Genomic DNA, 17,581 nt, shown 5'->3' with positions numbered 1-17,581 from the left:
CTTCTGAACATATCTGTTGTTTGTTATGAAGTTCTCCCCTAGGATGCCCTGTGGTGAACTCATGGCATGATATAGACAAGAAGTACATAGAATGAGCTAGTATGGATGTGTCCGTCTTTAGGATCAACATCATTGAGATCACAGACCCATTTGTGTACTTGACAGTACTTTCAATGGGTATGCAAATGTGGTTTTGTACTTATTAGGGAAATCTGTATGAAGAAATTACAAGGATTAGAAACTATAATACTGACAGCTATTATGCATCTTGCATTCTATTTCTTGTGGTAGTATAAACTAACTTCATTTCACTGTTTGTACCTGTGATAGAATCTTAGAGACTTAGAAGTATTGATACTATCTCAGTAGAGCATACAGATAAAATTATATAAGCTTCCAATCTCTCTTTTATAAAGACACCAGAACAGGCTTCTTAACTTCATATATTGATTTAATGGTGAATAAACACACACACACACACACACACACACACACACACACACACACACGCACAAATAACTTATATGCATATAGCACTTGACAGTTTTAAAAAATGCATTCACACATATTATCAAAGAGGCAACATGCTGTACTGGAAACATTAGACTGGAAATCAGAAGATCTCCATTCCAGAAATTCATTTACATTCTCTAGATCTCAGTATTTGCATCTATAAAAATGGACATGGAGTGCAGGTGATTTCTAAGGTTCCTTCAGCTTTAAATGCTATGATCTGGTTTCATTCTCATATAACCACCCTTTTGAAGTAGGTAAAGTAGATATAAAACTTCTTGAGAATCAGGTCCTGGCTTATTTATTTTTGTCTTTGTATTTTCTTCCCCAACTTACTCTTTCCTTACCTATTTCCTTGCATGTAGTGGGCCAAGGGATTTTATAAATAATTGTTGAATGTTTGAATGAATTTTATAGATGCTGAAATAGATATTCAGATGATTAAGTGACCTGCCCAAGGTTGCATGCTAAGTGGGAGAGCCAATTTTTCTGACTCCAAGCCTATGTGTTGTTTTTTTTTAATACAAGCCCAAAAATTAATAGGTGGCCCAGTGGATTGAGAGCCAGCCCTAGAGATGGGAGGTTCTAGGTTCAAATGTGGCCTCAGACACTTCCCAGTTGTGTGACCTTGGACAAATCACTTAACCCCCATTGCCTAGCCCTTACCATTCTTCTGCCTTGGAACCAGTACATAGTATTGATTCCAAGATGGAAAGTAAGGGTTTTAAAAAAACAAAACACAACTGTGTCTCTAAGTAACCACTAAGAGTGATGTTAATGGGAGTTACTTTTGATATATGTGGTATGACAGCTTTTAGAATATCATTTCATAATTTTATCTTTGACAGAAAAAGCAGTCATTTTAATGTTAGGTTAAATAACAAAAGAGAAATTAAATTTCCAATATTATAAAACCAAAAGTACAGCTGATTTGTTAGGTTCTGATGGAATGAATTTGGTCTTGAGAAGTGTTTACTTCAAACAGAATTGTGCTATATATGTAAATACCCTTATTTTGTTGCAATATTTTCCATATATGATTGAACTGCTTCTCCATTAAAAAAATTGCATTTGATCTCTATCCTGCTTTGCAACTACCCATTCAAGTTTAACCTCCTTGGAATTCAATTTCATCATCAGTAAAATGAAAAGTTTGGACAAGATGATCTCTAATGTCCTTTACAGCTCTCACATTCTATGACTTATGATCTATCTGTTCTTTTTAGATGCATTCCAAAATGAATTTAGTCAGTTTAGGCTAATGTGAGAATTGAAGATAGTGAAAATAAATACATGCTAGCAATTTCTGACATGTAGCAACATGTATAACATTTTTTGGTGTACAAAAGGGAGGGCTTTTAAAATTTGGAATTAAGAATTGATGCAAATATGCAAAGTATCACCTGACATAGAATGACCAATCACTTGATCCTTAATTTTAGAGGGTTCATTTTCTAAATGATAGAACTGGGTCACTAGGCTATGATGTACTGTACTAGTTACAGAAACTATCTAAATAAAAGCATTTCCATGTAAAACAGAACACATTATACTTTTCTTTAAAGGACTATACTGTTTTAAAACAAAAATGTTACAAAGAGCATATAATTCTTTTTTTAAACAAAGGTTTTTTTTTTACTTTCCTATTCTGGCCTAATACCCTAGAATGACAAGCTGGTTATATATGTCAAAGCTACAATCCAGCAGTCAACAAAAAGGGGAAAAGGTAGACTGCATAGAACTAATGGTTGTCTCAGATATATAATGTACATATATATGTATGAATATAGTCTAGCTGGTAAAAAAAAAAATAGTGGGATGAGAATCTGAAGTCCTTGCCTGCCAGTAGCTATGGTATTTGGGGGGAAGCAATAGGATCATTAGATTTGGATGGAGAAAGGAACATTTGGTTTGGGTTTTTAATCTATTATAGTTCATGGATGCCCAAGGGGCAGTGGTTTCCTATTAAATGTCTAAAAATCACTTCTGGCAGGAAAATGTACACTTTTCAGTTTAATCCACATTATTGACATTTTCTCCATCACTTAAGTCTTGACACTCAAAACTATAAATCATGATTTGTAGCTTGCCAATATCTAAGTATAAATAAGAACATCAAAAATTTAATTATCTGCTGGCCTGTAAAAGCTGGCTTCAGCATAACCTTTAATCTGTGGATAGATTTTAGTGGATTTGTGAATTTGTTTTAAAATATTTTGATAACTGAGTTTTGGTATAATTGGTTTTCCTTTGTAATCCCATGTATTTTATGTATTTAAAAACATTCTGAAAAGGGATCCTGGGCTCCACCATACTTCCCAAGGGTCCATGACAGAAAAAATTAAGAAATCCCAAGGCCTAGTCAAACTTTATTTTACAGATGAAGAGATGAAGCTAATAAAGGTTAGTGATTTGTCTCAAGTCACACAGTTTCCTAATTTGGAAAAATGGGGATAAGAATAGCTGTTTTACCTCTTAGAACCATTATGAAAATAAAATGAAATAATGTATGTGAAAGCATATATTATTTGAAAATAAAATTATAATTTGAAAAATTGAAAATAGGTATTTAGAAATTACACTGTTCAGTTAAAGTCAGCTTTGGATTTGTCAAGGTATGTTCTAGAAAAAGTACATAGTATTTATTAGAAAATTGATTTATAGGAAAAGCAGAAGAAAAAAAATTCATACAATTTTAAATAATAGCCTTTTTCTTCCAGTCTTCATCTGTATCTTTGAAACAGGAGAATTTACATTTTTCAGACTTTAATACTTCAGAGGAGGCAGTGGTAGTTATGAAAAGATACATTCAATTTCCCTTTAAAGGGGAACAGTCTGAATAGAGAACAGTTTTTTTAAAATTTATATTTACAAGCATTCCAGTTGAACAATTAAGAAAACAAAAAGCAAAGCTCTCAAAACAAACAGACACACACACACACACACACACACACACACACACACACACACACACACATATATATATATAAAACCAAAAATATATAGGCAGTAGTTAAAATTCTCCATTCTTTTAACCAGTCTCTTTAACCTTCTCCTTAGACTTCACTTCTTTACTAGGAAAATATGTTATTGATATGCATTGTGCATCTGTGAAAATCTAAGCATCAAGCTTATATGCTATTAGTAAGTATTTAGTAAACCATTGAATTGAATTCCATCTACTCTCCCTTGCCCCTATATCCTGAAAAAGATGCCAATGGCAGGGAATTAAATGGGAAAAGATCCTAGGGCCTTGTTGGTGAATCTATGGCATGTGTGCCAGAGGGGGGCAGTTGCCTTTCCCCTCTCCTTGTGTGCCTGAGGACATTTCTCCCATCACCAGCCCCTCTTCCCAGCAGCCCAATGGGAGTGCTTCTTCCCTTTCCTGTCTGGGGTAAGGGGGCAGCTCAAATGCAACATAAGGGTTGTAGTTTGGGCACTTGGTCTCCAAAAGGTTTGCCATCACTGCCCTAGAGAGTCAACAAATTATTAATCAATCAATGCATAGCAGAAAGCTGAGTGTAGACTCAATTGTTTCTTGAACAATGGCTGGAACACAAGGGAAAGTTAAGTCAAAGTGGCAAAAGAAGGGGAAACCTTTGCATTTGTGGGTTAAAAATAGCTGGTTATTGAGGTTTTTTTAAAATCTTTTCATGCTACCAGAAAGACAATGCAATACTTGTGGGTATGACATTCAAGATAGAAAGATAAAGAATAGGAGAAAGAAAGAAAATGCATATGAAAGATTATCTCTACTGTGGTCTATAGGAACTTAACCCTTTGTCAACACAAATGTTTCTACAACATAATAAGTATATTCTAGGGATTTGCTTGAGGCAAGTCAAGGTTAAATTATTTGTTCAGACTCGCACAGCTAAAAAGTTTCAGAGGCAGGATTCCAACTCAGAGTTTTGTGGGGTTAAGCTTGGCACTCTATCCACTACAGAAATTACTACTATTACGTAATAGTACTATGCCACTGTGTAATATTACTACATGGGATTACGTTATAATCCCATTTTACTCCCTATCCTATTTTACTGTGTAATTCTATGTAGCAGTAAATTTAAAATATTCAGAGGCAAGCAATCTAATCCAGTCTCAAAGAGTAGACTTCATTGTGTCACTCGTACATACCTTAGGCACATAATATATAATTAAGGTAAAGAATTCTTGCTAATTGGGACAATACTGTAATTGGACTTTCATTTGTTTTCCTTGAATTAACTCCAACGATATGACAAATGTTTCATAAGCCCTTTTTCATCATTCCAAGTAAGAACAATTCTAAATCCTGAAAAAAAAAAATTTGGATTAGGCCTGTGGGTGAAAACTGACACAGGGAGAAAAAGGGTTCATGCTGGGAGGCAAAGGGATCAAAAATTATATAATTTAACTAGAGTTTGTCTAATTCAATTAAACTAAATTCAACAAGCATTTATGCATTTAATAAACTTTTTTTCATGATGATCCATGATGAATAATAGTTTGGATGTACAAAGGGAAGTTAATCTTTTTTTTTTTTAATTCAAATTTTGGAAGAAGTGATATGAAGTGATGAGGTAAGAGACATAGGCTACATGGACAGTAGTCTTTGGTGCTCAGCTTAAAGCCATAATACACATGAAACAATTTCTGAGACAGCCACATAATGGTTCAAAGACTAATTGATAAACTCTGGATGCCGTCTTGTCTTTTGATGAGCCTGATATTGTATCTTATGTTTTCTTCTGTGTCAATTTGAAACAGTTCTGCCCTTTTGCTTCTAAAGATTTAATGATATTCTCTCTGAAGTTGATTATATATGACATATATATACATATATAATATATATATATAACATAACTTATAAGATACCAAGCCTTTTACTGAAATACAAAATATAATAGAATATAAAAGTGCTCTTTGGGATCTTGTTAAAATGGCAAATGATAACTTTCTGATTCAGATCCAGTCACTGAGACTTAAAATATATAGCACAGCCTTAACATTGCTACACAACTTTAGCTGTGTATTATTGCCTCTCGATTTTACCTTGATATTCCTTGGTAATTTAGGCATGTCAAACTCAGTATGACTAAAATGGATTAATATTTTCTTTATCTCTATATCTGTTGATGTGTCCATCTTCCTACCTTCCATCTTCAGATCCTTCACTCTCCCCCAAGCTAATCAGTTTCAATCATTTGTCAATCACATAGCTATATCAGTTCATTCATTTCATTCCTCTGTTCATGCTACCTCTATCCTAGTTCAGATCTGCATCACCTTTCACCTAGATTATTTCAATGACCTCTTAAATGGTCTCATTGACTCTAGTTTTTACATCTCCAATCCAACATATCTTCACATAGCTGGTAAATTGATATTCCTAAAACATTTCTGAACACTTTAATCCCTATCCCCTAACTCAAGGACCATCAACAGTTTTTCTCAAGGTTAATCTACAAAATTTTAGTTTGGCATCTATTAATCCACAATACAGATTATGTCTACCATAAACATACTATTCTCCTTCATGTACTCTCCAGTAAAAATGGTCTACTAGCTATTTCTTATATGCACATTTCATCTTCTTCCTCCATATCATATCAGAATTGGCTGATGTATTGATTAGTATTTCCTTTTTTATTGTTAAAAGAGCCAGCTCTTTGGATGGAGCAGGAAAAGGGATATATAAATGAAGATCATATAAAAGCAAAAGTTATCAATAAAATTTTAAAGAGGACTTCCATCTCTTTATCAAGGATGTCTTAGTTATTCTTTCCATCATGACATAAAGTCAAGGCACACACTTTCAACAACTACAACAAAAATCAAAACCTTCCTTCTCCTATCATATGTGGACCTTCAGGCTGGCTGGGGCCAGAGTAAGCAAAACACAGTTATGTTGTAGAAATGGCTGGCTAATGTTTATTGCAAAAGAGATCATAGTCCAGGGAGATAACTCTGAGATAAGTTTCAGAACAAAATAAAAGAGAATATATAAAGTCCTGTGTAGTGAGTGACAGAGAAGTTGTGAAGAAATAGGAGGCTTTTAGAGAAACTGTAAAATCAAAAGGAATGAAGAAACTTATACAGAAGAGCTGTTAGGACAAAGGCATTAAGGAGGAACTCAGGAGAGTGACTAAATGCCAGTTTTAAAAAAAGACCCCAGGTCAAAGTACTTCTGCTTTCATAATCCAGGAGAGTCAAATGGACATTTCAAGAGGTTTGGAGGAGAGGAATATTATTCACTCAACAACCATTAAGCATCTACTATGGGTAAAGCACTGTGCTTGGTAATGGGGAAAATAGAAAAATAAGACATCCAGTAGGTATTATTATAGGACAAATATACCACAATTTGGCTATCCAAATAACTCTGAAGTCTAAGGCTAGATCTATTTCAGCATCTCTGTTTAAAGCAAACTAGAACTGGGATCAAAAGGGTTCTTATAGTAGGGAAGACCCTAGATATCACCTCATCCAACCTTTGATTTTTCAAATGAAGACACTACTAATTCTTTGGAAAATTAGAAATACTTGTAAAACTTTGAAGATCTTTAAGGAAAGATAGGGAGAGGGGCAAGGATTCCTGAAGGAGAATCCCTGATTTCCTAAGTGATGGAAGCTGAAATTTACTCGTGATGGCAGAAAATGATCCTGGGCCCAATTCTGTGGCCACATTACCAGCCAACAAGGATTCTCTACCCTTCCACGAAGCCAGCTTCTCTCTCATTCAAGTAATTACATCTATTATATAATTGCTTCAAAAAGAAAAAAAAAAGCACACTCCAATTTATATGGTTTACAATATTATCAAGGCAACACCAGGCATGGCTTTTTGAATGGCTTTCCACCTTTCCTTGACGTCCTGGCCCTTCTGCGATTTAAAAGCCAAACATTCTCTCCTGCCTTCTTGTTCATTCAAATCTTTCTCCTAAAAGCTCCAAGTAGCGGTCTGCTGTCCGGGCGCTAGAAACATGCCCTCCTGCTGGGCATGCTCAGTGCTAGGGCAAGGTTCTGCTAGAACAGTAATACAGTCCGGCATTCTTTGGGATTAAGACTATCTGAAAGAGTTTAGGGCAGCGGGAACTTCATTGCTGTTACTGCGCAGGCTCTTCTTTTCACGCAGGCTTATTGGGAAGAAAGCGGGTAAAACTGACGATAGACACGTGAACTAGAGGGGACCACCCCCCTCAGCCCAACTGCTTTGGATTCTCAAATTTACAATCACGAAAGTTCTATTGTCTCAGGATTGGCCCTTAGTGACACATGACATCATAGAACTTGATTCATAGTTCGGTTTCCTATTCGCCCATCGGGCCATTGTGACGTCACAATCAGCCCACGTTTTATTGTAGGTACCCAACTCCCTCCTCTTCTCATCTTCGTGGTTCCTCCCTGCCTCGTCCCTCCCTCCCATATCCTCTTCTGCTCTAGCGTGACAGCCTGAAAGAGCCGGCTGTCCGCTCCAGCTTTTGCTGCTGCCGTAGCTGTTGCTGTTTTCGCAAAGCTGCTGCTCTCGGTCTAAGGAGGTAAGCAATTAGCTTTAGGAAACTTCTTCGTGCAGCTTCTGTTCTGCTGTGGCAGATATTAAAAAAAAAATGAAGGAAGCAGAGGGGCTTGCTTTTTAGCGTTACATTTTCTGTTCCTGCTCTCTCAAGGCTGGACCGAGCTTGAGAATGGTTTATCTTATGAATGCAACTGTTCCCGCTTCACCACTGTAGGTTGGAAGAGGTATGTTTTCTTTCGGTCGCCTTCTGGGGAATGGAAAAGTATGCTTTTTTGGAAGGTGCTTGCACTGGGGGTAGATTTTGTAGATTCTCGCCACCCACCCTTCCCATTCCTACATTTTACTCCATTCTTACTCAAAGAAACTGAAGAGTTTTCCTCCACCGATGCCTGTCGCACCTGTTAGGCTAGTGGAAACGACTACAAGCTGATTTTCCCCACCTAACATTCTGTGTGGATGCACGGACTCTGCAAAGAGACCTAGATGCCGGGCGGAGTAGATAGGGTTCTCTGTGGTAGGTCTCTCTATGGCTGTCGGCTGACCGGGTTTGGATGGATTCGCTGAGGAGAGGTCGGGAGAGCTGTTGCTGCTGGTGTGGCTTCCGTTTGGGTGGATTTAGAAATGTTGAAGGAGGGGGACGCTTTGGAGTAGGATTTCCCCTGCTGTTGTCATCTTAGACAAAAAAAAAAAAATCAGCTCCTTGAGTCCATTTCTGCTCCCCGGGCCATGAAAAGAGGTGGCTGTTAGGTGCTCAGTCCTTTCCGCCCGGTGATTTAACCTCTCTAGCAAACCAAGCTGGGCTTTAGAGGGTGTCTGTCTGTTTGTCGGTGTGTGTCTGTGTGTGCGCGTGCCTGTGTATGCAGCCCTTCCCCCAGGACCCGGGTGGAAAAGATTGCTTTCCTGGGACTGCTTTGGGTTTATTAAAACCAGAAAGGAATGGTGATGAGTGGTGAGACGTATGAGGCTGGTTGAAGAGGCAGGGTGGCTCTGAGGGAGCGGCAACGGCAGCCTTTTAGGGAGGTAGGAAGGGAAGAGCCTCGCTGCCGACCCCCGCTACCCCCCAACATCAGCCCATGAGAGCGGCGTGAGCTGGTTGGCTGTGTGCATGAGCCTAGAGCGGACTACCTCTAGGGAGAGAGGAAGGGGTGGGAAGGAAGGGTTGCTCGGAAACTTGAGTACAGGCTGATGAGGGGGCTAAGGAAGGAGGGAAGCCGGGAGTAGGAGTGTCTTTTTTACGTTGTAAGGAAAACGGTTTAAATAGCGTTTTCCTACAAACCTCATTTCCTTCCCTTCTTCCCTCTTCCCCCTGCCCCAAATCCCCTGCGTACTAGATCTTTTAGGAGTCTTGAGTCTTGTAATATGTCGAGTGCTATTGCAAGTTAAGGGCGAGATTACCCCCTTTCAGTTGTGACTTAACTTCACCTCACAACTCCAGGTGGCAAATCTGGGAGTATAGTGTGTATTGTCCAAATCAGGTCACAGGAACCCGTACAACTGAGAAATACGGTGAGTGGTTTATTTGCCGGGTGGGAAGGGATAAAGGCGGAGTTGAGAATTCCGGGGACTGGCTTCGTGGTGGAGACAGACTTAACTGGATCAATTACAGGAAGGGCTGTATTAGAGTTAAAAAGACGGAAGAGCTGCAACATTGCAACCTGGTCCTTTCAAACTTGCAGATGTCTTGTTTCTTAATGTTGACCAAAAAGTTAAGATTTAGCTATTAATTTTTCTTTGGCCTTTTGGGGAGTAGCAGGAGCACATTTTAAAAGATCTAGGAGTTTAGTTCATTGAATCTACACATACAGAAACTGAAAAAACAAACAAACAAACAAACAAAAACTCAAACCAAACCCTAAAGCTCTTAAAACTTCAGTAAGAGGGGTTATAATGTACCTCTCATGGAAGGCAAAAGCCCAGCTGTACTCTGTACTGGTCAGACTATGGGTGGATTTTTGAGTTCAGTTCTGGGTACCACAGTTTAAATAGGGTACTTGATAAGCCAGAATATGTTCAAAGGAGAACAAGCAGGATGATGAGGAAAATAAAAGGAAACCATGAATAGATCAGTTGAAAGAATTGGGGATATTTAACTTGGAAAAAAAGACTTTTGAGAAGGGACAAGTTAGCTAAATGAGGCACTTATTAAGGTTGTCATGGAGAAAAACAATTAGAATTGTTGTCCCTGGTCCTAAATGAATAAAAAATATTAGTTTGTCAGACACTCTGTGATAATCCAGAAAAGTATCACCATGAGAATCACCATGAGATATGATCTACCTTCCTTTCTATTACTTAGGTATTTGCCTTTTTTTGTTTTTTGTCTTTGGTCCTCAGGCCAAAAACCAAACCAAAACAAAACAACATCATCAGGTCAACAGTTATAGATTAAATATTTCACCTGGAGGTGAAACAAAAATATCCTGATTACTAATATTCTTGAAAAATGTATACATATATAGTGACTTAAAACTTCTCTGTCCTTCCCATTTTCATAAAGATAAAGTGCCTAAAGACACTTAATTGGAGAGTTGGGGTTGGAGGAGGAGAATTAGATGAACTTTTTTTTTCAAAGCTACTCTTAGAGGCTTATGATTCAGAGGGTTTGTTAAGAAAGCTAGGTTTACTTGGATTTCTTAACCTCTCTGAATCTCCTTTGGCAGATAAGATTAAAAAGATCTTATCTTTATATTTGCCTCTTGGTATCTGTAGAAGACTATAGTTACTTATCTTTTGATTGTTCACCATTGAACTAGGAGGACATGGGTTTCTGATCATAGCTTTGCCACTAACTGTGTAGCCCGAGTCTGCTTACTTCATTGTGCTGGGTTAATTTGTTCACATGTAAAATGAAAAGGTTAGAATAGGATTATCTCTTAAGTCCCTTCTAACTCTAAGACAGTCTGATACCACCTTTTTTATCTTTCTTTCTTTCTGGTGTCTTTATCTGGCATTTGTTCAGCACCATTTTCTCTCCTTATTCACCCTTTTGTCTACCAATCTGAATTGGGCAGCTCAAAGTGGAAGAGTTTAATTTTTTACATTGCAACTTGTCTTGGTCCTGAGGACAGATAAAATTTCACATAGCCTCAAAACATGAAATTTTGTAGTTACCTATGGTTTCTTATCCTTTGGGTTTTAATATCCATTTCAAATGAAGTTTTCTCCCTTTGGGCAGTTTGACTGTATCTTCATTTCCCTACTTTGGCTAGATCCTGGCAGTGACTAAATTTGCATTTTTATCTCCAGTGCAAATAAGGAAATTATTTTCTTTGCCTACTTTTTTGACCTTGTGCTTCTCAAATGTGTTGCCATTCTGCCCCCTCTCCCACCCACCCCCATCTTTCACCGAATGCTTCTCCCATCAAATTATCTAGGCTCATCCATCCTTTCTCTTGTCTGCTTTTTTGTTTGCTACTGAAAACATATCGCCTCACTCACGTACTGCATGAGAGACACATGGGGTCTCTCAGTACAAATGGAACCTGAAGAATCATCCCCAACAAGTAATCAGTCATCCAACTATCACTTAAAAAAAGACTTGAAGTCAACCTGTAGAGGGAGCCCTCTGTACTTTTGGATAGCTCTTATTGTTAAAAAGGCAGGAGATTTGGGTTCAAATTCTGTTTCCCACACACTGTTGTGGGGACCTGGAAAAAACTACTTAATCTCCAAATCTCAGTTTTCTTTGCTATGTATGAAATGCTCATCACTTCTAGGGGTTATAGTAAGGAAATCCCTTTTTCAGATCTTAAAGTGTTATATAAATCTGAGTTGTCTAATATTGTAACTCATTAAATCAAACTTAAATATGCCTCCTTAAAGCTTCCATCCAGTACCTCTTGTTCTGTTATTTAGTTCCAGGGAAAATCTGTTTAAACCATTTTTTACAGTGATAGTTTTTTAAGCCCTTCAGTACAACTTCAGCCCTCCCTGAAATTTTTCTCCTCATTTTCTTTAGCTTATCTTCCTGTCATGGTTTCCATTTCCCTCACCATTCTGCTTGTTCTCTATTAAATATTCTATCTAACTGTGTCTAGAACTAAACACAATTCTAGATATGGTCTGACTATGGCAGAGTACAGTAGCCTATTACTTTCCATGAGCTCAGACCTCTCTTAATATAGCTTAAAATTGCTTTAGTTTTTTTAGCTTCAACAATCAATAAGTAAGCATTAAAGCACCCTACTATGTGCTAGGCAATAGGGATTCATTTATAAAAAATGAAATGTCAGTGTTGACATTGGCAGTCCACTAAAATCCATAACTTCTCCATAGCCAGCTTGTACTTTTGAACCCCAGGTGTAATTTATATTATTACATTTAATCTTATATCCAGCCCATCATTACAACCTGCCAACATTTTTGGATCCTGATTTCGTCATTTGGTGTTAGGTATCTCTTCCAGCATTGAGTCTTTTTAATCTTGCGCTCCAAAAATCAATATGCTATTTGGCTATATTCTTTTTAAAATAGGACTTTCTATGCTTGGAACATTCCTTCCTTCGTATACCTCAAATATTTTCTAAGCAATAAAAGGCAGAGGGCAGCTGGGTAGGTAGCTCAGTGGACTGAGAGCCAGGTTCAGAGTCAGGATGTCCTGGGTTCAGATGTGACCTCAGATACTTCCCAGCTGTATGACCTTGGGCAAGTCACTTAACCCCCATTGCCCAGCTCTTACCACTCTTCTGCCTTGGAGCTGAAATACAGTATTGATTCTAAGAGGCAAGATAAAGGTTTAAATAATAATAATGATCATAAAAGGCAGATTGTTTTTAACTTTTTTAATGCTAGTACTCATATGCATCTACATGGTTATCAAAGTTCATATATTTTATTCACAATATATAATCTCTTAGAAAGGTTTCCACTTATATAGTTTTGTCCTTTTTTTATGTGTATCTATATCATTCCTCTCCTTAGAAGATTTTTATAAACTTACTCCATGAAAAAAATGAGAGTATTGCTATAGCATTTATTAAGCATAGTAAATATATGAACCTTGTTGGTTTGACATAGTTCACGTTTCTCTCTGTATCTGTCTTACATAAAATCCAATATGGTCTGTGGTCTGTGTAATTCAATATCCATTCTACATATGCTTAATTTATCATTTTAATGTAAACCAGAGTTAGCTTTGGGCTTTTGTGAGTATGAGATTTTGGGGTGTTTGACTCATTTTATGTCATTTCATGCAGAGATTCATACACAGATTCATTCAGCAAAAACATTTTCTTCCTGTGTGTGTAAGATACTGAGCTAAGGTAGAAAAGAGAAACAGTAGGGCCCCCATATTCATGGGAGATAGGTTCTAAGCCCTACCAAGGATGCTTGAAAATGCAGACATAATAGAACACCTGCTCTGACCCCATAGGTATATGTTCTCTTGCAGCCTCCCACATCCCCACCAAAAAAAACCCTTAGAAGGTGAAAGTGAACATAGAAGGGGGGGGGGGGGCAGACCTGCCCCATGACCTCTAGCACAGAAAGTGAGACTGAGGATAAGGCATCCCCACTATATTTTAGGAGAGGTTAAGACTAGGGATGGTGGGAGTCAGTGGAAAGATTTCTTCTACCTAGGGAGATCAGGAAAAGTGCTTTGAAAAACTTTAAAATGAGTATTATTTTCATAATTTTTTATAATTTTAACTAGGGGTGAGGAGAGGTGAGACTTTGTAAACTGAGGGAGATTATGTAACAGTAGCACGGGGGAAGGCAAACATATGGTATGTTCAGGAAGGATTAGCTTGGTTTGGTAGAGTTTGAAGAGAAGTGACATGAAGCACGTGCTCCTTGAATTCTAAGCTAAGACATTTGTTTGGCCTTTATTAAGTTGGGAGATGAAAGCCATTGAAAGCTTTTGAACAAGAGGCTGACCTGACTATTGGCTGCCCTTTGGGGAAGTTTACTTAGATAGTGAGGTGTAAAATAAATTGGGTGATGGGAGAATGGAGAAGTGTAGAGGGGCTATGTACCAGCAAGCATTTATTAAGCACCTCTGTATATGTTAGGCACTGGGGAGGCAACATGGTCAGTAGGACTGGAGTAAGGAAGACACTTGCATTCAGTCCTGCTGTGTGACCCTAGGCAATTGACTTAAATTCTCTGCCTCAGTTTCCACATCTGTAAAATGACAGAATTGGACTTAGTCTCTAAGGTTCCTTCCAGCTCTGCATCTATGTTCCTTTTAAGATAATCTCTCTCCTCTGGTTTAAGGTCTGTCTTGGAGAGAGATTCTGTACCTAGATGTCTATGTTAAGACAAAGCAATTGGGGGTGGGAGCAGGAAAGACACCATTAGCTAGGAAATTAAGAATTTCCTCATTTAGAAGGTGATTTTTGATTTGAGCCTTCAGAGAAACTGGAAATTCTACAGAAACAGTTGAGGAAGGAGGACATTTCCCCTAATTGAAGGTAGAACCCTACACTCTATTTAAGAAAAGGAACAAATCTGACATCTCAGATATCACCCCCGTTCATACCCACCTACCCCCAAATTAGACCCACCGTGCCCCTGTCCAAATACCCCCTCCCCCTTCCCAAAGACCACCTTTGTCTTTTGCTGTACTCTCTTTTTCAGATTTGTATCCCCATGCCTTAGCACTGTGCCTGGCAGATAGTAGGTGCTTAATAAGTGTTTATTGAATATTTTTTTAATTAAGTAAGGTGGGGGGACACAGGGCTGTACATTTTGTGAAGGATGGAGTGTACAGGACAGAGACCAACTAGGAGTCTCTTGCAATGGTACAGGTAAGAAATGAGGAGATCCTGAATGACAGTGGGGGCTAGATGAGTGCAGAGAAGGGGACAGACCTCAGAGATGGAGATAGGAATGACAAGATTTGGCATTTAAATGGATATGTGGGGTGAGAAAGAGTGAGAATTCAAGCATAACTGAGATTCTCAAAAGCTGCTGGTGCCCTTAATAGAAATAGGGAAGTTCAGAAAGAGGACTGGGTTTGTGGAGAAAAACACCGAGTTCAGTTTTGAAAGAGTTGAATTTGGTACAGTGCTCTTAGTATAAGGAAGATGTGTTCATATTCTGTCTCAGAGGCTTACTTAGCTGTGTGATTGAGCAGTTTCCTTGTCTAAAAGATGAGGAAAATAATAATACTGATCTCAAAAGGTTGTGAGGATCAAATGAGATAACATATGTGAAGAAGTGCTTTGTAAACTTCAAAGCGCTATATAAAATGCTAGCTTTTATTGCACAAATGCCAATGGTATTTCTAGTTGAAAATGTCCAGGAGGCAGCCTATTGGTACAATTAGGGCCAGAAATAAAGGTCTAGGAGTCCTTAGCATAGAGAAAAGAATTAAACCCACGGAAACTGATATGGTTACCAAGAAGGAAAGAAAAAAGGGCCCAGGACAAAGCCTTGGAGTGCACTCGTGGTTGGGCATAGGGGCAGCTAGTTGGTGCTATGGATAGAATGCCAGGACCAGAGTCAGAAAGATTTGAGTTCAAAAGGAGCCTCAGACACTTACTAATTGTGTGATCCTCGGCAGGGTGTTTAATCCTGTTTGCTTCAGTTTCCTCATCTATCAAATGAGCCTGAGAAAGAACTGGCAAACCTGTCTACCTCTGTGCCAAGAAAACTCCAAATGGAGGCATGAAGTCAGATATGACTGAGAGACTAAACAGCCCCATACACGCAGGTGGCACGTTGTAGATGATGATCCATCTACTGCACTATTCCAAGCTGGGACAATGAAAATCTTAAGCTGTGGTTGGGATACCAAGAATGGAATATTAACAGTCACAGTAAAGATTGTGGAAAAAAATAATCCCCAGGATTTTTTCAGTTGATTAGATGTAAGAGTAAAGGGTGGTGGCTAGGAGGTCAGGGAAGACTGTAGATTTTGAGCCTCATTAAGTGAGAGAATGGGGGTGCCACTAACAGATACACCCAGGTCAGAGGGGAGATCTGGAAGAGGGTGGTGATTACAGCTTTGAATATGTTGAATAGGAGGTGCTGGTTGGATGTGACCAATAGGGTGTTGGAAATGTAACTGACACTCAGGAGACCAGTCTCAGCTTCCAAATCCAATGCCCTCTTCTCCCCTAGTATTCCTATTCATCTTATCCCTCTTGCTTTTTTCCCCTCTCTGTCATCATCATCTTTAACAGTAGTTAATTTTTTTTTCTGTATATCATCTCACTGAGTTGGAAGAATCCCACAAAGCTCCAGTTCTTGGGTTTCTTTTCTTTTTCCCTCAGAGTCCTCCTTCTCTGACACTCTTATGTGAGGAACTTGTTTTTTTAATTAAAAGAAAAAATTTACTTGTCCAAACAATTCTGTAATTTGGCTTAAGCCACAGCAAATCAATAGAGTGTTAAGACCTGGAGAGTACCTTTAGATTCATCTATTCTATCTCCTTCAGTTTTTTTTCTTTTACTTGAGTAAATAGAGAGGTTAAACATCCATTAAAATGTAAGGCCCTTGCAGCCTGTTTCAGTTTTGTCGTTGTATCCCTACTTCTCGACCCAATCCCTTGCACCCAGTAGCACTGGATAAATGTTCATTGTATGTGGTTCATAACCACACAGCCTTAGCAATGTCAACAATGACTGCCTTCCTGCCTTTCTACTGTGCCATATTTATGGTCTCAGGTGATAAAACAATCTTGAGAATTTGCGTTTCAGACTCTTAGTTTATATAACAGGGAGAGCCTAGGTTCTAGGCACATGCTCCCGGATCCCTGTCTGACTAATCGGCCGAGTCCACAGAGAACACCCGACTTGCTGCATTCCCGGGAATGCCGCCCCACACAAGCCTCCATCGGCCGTCCTCCTGCCCAGTCAAGCTGGCCAGCCGCTCTCTCCATAACAAGGGCGGATGTACAGAAGCGCCCCTTTCAGAGCCCATCTCCCCTGCACACTGGCTTGGGCCCTGGGAGTGCGGGCTCACACTTACGTGGAGACTTAACATAGGCCTACCAAGCTCCCTTCTGAGTAGAGTCCGGAAGGACAGAAGGCCAGGACATGAAGGGAGTTAAAGGAAAATAGGAAGGAAGGCGGTGCCGCTCTGCCAGACCTCACACTGTGGTAAAGCAGCAACCACCAAAACAATCTGTTTTGGCTAAGAAAAATGGAATAGATTAGGCATTCGGCGACCCCAGGAACCCAATGTTTGACCACCCCAAAGAGCCACACTGCCGGGCAAACTGGAAACAGTATGGCAGAAACAAGACAGAGACCCGCACTCATGCCATATGTCAAGGTAAAGTCCAAATGGAGACATGATTTACAAATAAAGGGCGAGGGTGGTTTGGCTTGAGAGCCAGGCCCAGAGAGAGGAGATCCTGGTTCAGAGCTGGCCTTGGATATTTCCTAGTGGTGTAAGACCTGGGCAAGTCACTTAACCCCCAGGGCCTCGCTCTCACTGCTCTTTTGCCTTAGAACCAATACATTATATTGTTTCTGAGACTGAAGGTAAGGGTTTTTAAAAAAAGAAAAAGAAAGAAAGGGTGAAATTAAGCAGATTAGACGAGCGTGAAAGTTTACCTGTCAGATCCATGGATAAGGGGACAGACCTTGGAGATGGAGGTAGAAATGACAAGATTTGACAACC

General features: G+C 39.0%; 1 protein-coding gene across 3 annotated transcripts in view; it reads left to right on the top strand.

Moving 5' to 3' along the window:
- The first annotated feature begins 7,657 nt into the window (after window positions 1–7,657).
- The window catches only part of ELOVL5 (ELOVL fatty acid elongase 5), a 91,837-nt gene continuing 81,913 nt past the window's right edge, over window positions 7,658–17,581 (top strand). Inside the window, exon 1 of one of the 3 annotated variants that reach the window (XM_007484096.3) lies at window positions 7,658–8,033. The gene's annotated coding sequence lies outside the window, so the exon portion shown is untranslated. Of the gene's footprint in view, window positions 8,236–9,163; window positions 9,518–17,581 lie in introns of those variants that run through there. The other 2 variants (XM_001364302.5, XM_056818404.1) reach the window with 2 other exon arrangements.

Source organism: Monodelphis domestica, chromosome 2 (genome assembly GCF_027887165.1).
Source record: "Monodelphis domestica isolate mMonDom1 chromosome 2, mMonDom1.pri, whole genome shotgun sequence".
Lineage (NCBI taxonomy): Eukaryota > Metazoa > Chordata > Mammalia > Didelphimorphia > Didelphidae > Monodelphis > Monodelphis domestica.
This window is presented reverse-complemented; position numbering and strand designations above follow the sequence as displayed.